Raw genomic sequence first — 4,322 nt, forward strand, 5'->3', positions numbered from 1 at the left:
AAGCTCGATGGGGTTTGTATGGAATTATCATCGATTTGCGTGGCATTATCGTCTCGTTTTTCGGCGTCGTCGTTAATTAGACCGTTTACCGCTGTAGGATCAACTGTCGTTTGCTCGGGTTCACTTGAGGATTCTTCCTCAGCTGGTGGTGGATCAGTAGTTGGTTCTTCAGAACCTGGTTCTTCGGATGGAGCTTCAGAAGTGGTACTAGTTGATTCGGTAGTTGGTTCTTCAGTAGGTGCTTCAGTAGATGTTGATGACTCCAGAAGGGCCACTCGATCTGGTCCAGAAGTAACCGAGCTCTCAGCTTGTATTAACCGCTCAGGTAAACTAGGTATTTCATATTGTCCACTAAAAGGTTTAGGAGTTGTTGCAGGTTTCTTAGATTTACTTCCTCCCGAAAATTGTGCAGTCGAGGCCATCAAAAGATGCTTCAGCGGATTCGCGACAATGTCTTGCTTCTCGTGTGTTTTCTCAGGACCACTAAATCGGAAAAATTGCGCAAAGTGGTTCACCAGATGTTGTATGGTTCTTTTACCACGAGTCAGCTCTCGGTTCCGATTTGCCGATTGCACCGGAACTGATGTTAATGTCACTAGCACGATTGCCACACACCAACTCACTGCAGCAAGCTTCATGGTAATAATGTTCGGAAGGATCGTTTACATGCAAAGATCAAAAGACAAAAACCGTTGCCCAAGAACCACTGGACACGCCTGACTCGAATCACGTACCAAAGTGAACTGATTAAACGAGTTCAGGTGACCATTGCTTATTAGAATGAGAGAACGGCCAATGTATCATTTTTTCGTCTACTGTCGTTACAGTGCGTTGATTTTTTTAACATACGTTTTTATTGCATTTTTTTATCCAGCCCGGGTTTTCTCAAGTCTGTTTCGCGTTCAGTTCGGTATATGCTTTGATTCATAGGGGACAGGCTTTAATACATCATTAACCAAGTCACCCAGCATGAACATATGAGCCTACGGGTGGCTGACAAAGATAATTCACAGACGGATTTCTGATAAATATTTGTCTAGCAATGTCATCTACTGATTTTGACAAGCGATATGCTTTCCAATTTAATTTATAGTAACGATGATGATAATGGATTCAGCCTCCAATCTACAATACAATTCAAAGAACTTTTTGTTACGTTTCGAAAAATGTTTGAAACCATTTTTGAAAGAGCATGATTATATGATACAAACTATAACTATTCTTTTGTAAATTTTGTATTAGTATCATTCCAAACATTACATTCATTTTTTATATCTAGGTGTTCTGTGTTAAACAACACTATCATCCTAATTTGGTAAAACAAAATTAAGCTTTGTTAACATCATATTGCATTTCATTTGCCATAGCAATTCAGAATTTTTACAGATAAGTTGATTTCACCTGCTTATAAGAGGGAAAAAAGTTTTCAACTTAAGGGGACATGGGGCAAGAAGGACACCCGGAGCAAAAGTGCCACCTCTAATTTCACGTAGTTCAAATCAATTTTTTGATGTTTAACGCAGGATAAGAATAAATTGAGTACTAATTGAGGGTTGTGTAAATATTACAGTTAAAAATGTTTAGTACAAAAAATTAGAAAAATGTATTTAACTCACGAAAAGCAAAAAATGCGAAATATTATAAGAATATAAGACTGAAAAACATGGTTTGACTCCCAATAAATACAAAACATATTTGTTTTTCCGCACAGTATTGAATATTTTTAATTGTTTAATATAGCTGTGAGGAAATTTTTTCGAAAAAGTTCTTTTGACATTAAGTTTCACATGTATAAAAACAGTATGTCTTATGGGGCAAGAGGGACACCGCAATTTTCTCATATAAAATCACATGAACTTTTATTTTTCTTGTTTAATATTGCATTAAATCAATGCTTCCTACTAAATAAAATCAAAATAAACCATCTTGGAGATTCAAAATGGTTTCTGAAATTGTTTACTATTATTGTTACAGTCAAATAAGATGAGAATTAAATCAATTTCGTAAAATTACTTTTTAACTATTTTTATCCTTCAGTTTTAATCTTTACTTACTCTAGAATTTATCGTTTAGGTGGGGAAATAATAATATACAAAATTTGTAGCATTTTGCACTGGTGGTCTTCTTGCCCCATGCCAGTGGCACTCTTGCCCCGTGCCTCGTTGAAAAACCTTATAAGAAGGGACATTTTCAAAAATCTCAAATCATCATGTAATTCTTATATTTTTGAAATCTATCGATAACATCATTTAGAACAAGAAGTGAGCTTGCCCCTACACTGGAATAATCTTCAAAAATTGTGCTAATCAACCATGATTTGAACCTATATATCTTAGGGTGTCCTTCTTGCCCCCAGTCCCCCTATCCAATCCAATCCAATCATTTCTATATGAAAAAGCAATTTCTTCTACTCTGGTACACCCTATGCCTAAAGGCATACTCCGGAGAAGGCTTAAGCTTTATTGAGAAAAATAACAGTTCATTAGGGTGCGGCTTATTTTTCAAAAGTTCTTAAAACCAAAAATTCGTGTGCTCTACTGAATGCAAATCACATTAAAAGAGAAACCTCAAAATCTGAGCCAAAAATATTAATATTTAGAGGTGGCGCAAGCGTCTTGAAGGTGAATTTTCAAGTTATAAAAAATGACTTTCAGTGAAGTAAACATAACTTTGTTATTTTTCAACCGATTTTAAAACTTTTAGCACCATTACCTTCAAATTTATCGGTAATTTAAATTTATGACAACTTCGTTAAATATCAAATTTGTCTAAAATCAAAACTAGTTTGAGTTTAAAATACTTTTATCCAAATTTTTCCTCATTTTACTAAAAATTTCTACGTTGTTTGCCCATAACTTCTTAAATACTCAATCGATTCCGAATCTTTTGACAGTTTTTTGAAGCAAATTTAGTTGTTTTCATACCTTTCATACAACACATTTTTCTAAAAAATGGTTTTGACTAAGTTATTCAACAAAAACTACCCAAAAACATGATTTTTAATGAAAATATCAAATTTATTTGGATTACTTTAGTTTTTTCGCCGGAAACTACATTTTTTCTATTAAACTTTATTCTATAAAGCATCTTGCCTTAATTACGAGTTAAATAGTGCATATATTTTTTAACATATGCAATTATATTTTGTTTCAAAATTATTTAAAACATGTTGCAAAGTCCTTCTCAAAGGTTTAACAAATGAGAAAAACCAGTTTCAGCTTTAGAGATAATATTTAACTGGCAAAAAATTGAAAAAAAAAAACTGTCATTTTTTGTTGAAAAATCATGTTTTTGTGCAGTTTTGTTGAATAACATGGTCAATGCATTTTTTTAATTGAAATGTGATGTGTTTAAGGTTTGAAAACAATTGAAATAGCTTCAGAATCATGTAAAAAGATTTGGAATCGGTTGAGTAACTATGAAGTTATGGTTAAACAAAGTTGAAATTTTTATTAAAATGTGGAAAAATTTAGAATAAATTACTTTTAACTAAAACTTGTTTTGATTTTAGACAAATTTGATGTTCTACAAAGTTTTCATAAATTTAATTTTAAAGGTATTGATGCTAAAAGTTTTAAAATCGGTTGAAAAATAACAAAGTTATGTTTACTTCACTGAAAATCATTTTTTTATAACTTGAAAATTCACTTTCAAGACGCTTGCGCCACCTCTAAATGTTAATATTTTTGGCTCAGATTTTGAGGTTTCTCTTTTAATGTGATTTGTATTCAGTAGAACACACGAATTTTTGGTTTTGAGAACTTTTTGAAAAATAAGCCGCACCTTACTGTTCATGCTTTCTAACATGGATTCACTATGATTTTTACTTCCAGTGTATTTTTTTCCAATAGTCCGCGAACTTTCTTCCAGTTATATCTACTTAGTAATTCCTTAGTATTTTTTTCCTTAATTGTAAGTTTTCAAAGTATGGAATCGCGTTTCTTTGATATGTTCTAATGTACTCTATAAAAAAACAACAAAATTTTGATGAGCTCTGAACAATCACTAACTTGTGAGATCATACATATAAAAAACTATGTCGATTGAGCATCTTTCTTCTTCTTCTTGGCATTACGTCCTCACTGGAACAAGGCCTGCTTCTCAGCTTCGTGTTAAATGATCACTTCCACAGTTATTAACTGAGAGCTTTCTTTGCCTCAGTTGCCATTTTTGCATTCGTATATCGTGTGGGTGGTAGGATGATACTCTATGTCCAGGAAAGTCAAGGAAATTACGAAAAGATCCTGGACCGACTGGGAATCTAACCCAGACACCTTCAGAATGGCTTTGCTTTGTAGTCGCGGACTCTAACCACTCGGCTA

Source organism: Aedes aegypti, chromosome 3, assembly GCF_002204515.2.
Source record: "Aedes aegypti strain LVP_AGWG chromosome 3, AaegL5.0 Primary Assembly, whole genome shotgun sequence".
NCBI lineage: Eukaryota > Metazoa > Arthropoda > Insecta > Diptera > Culicidae > Aedes > Aedes aegypti.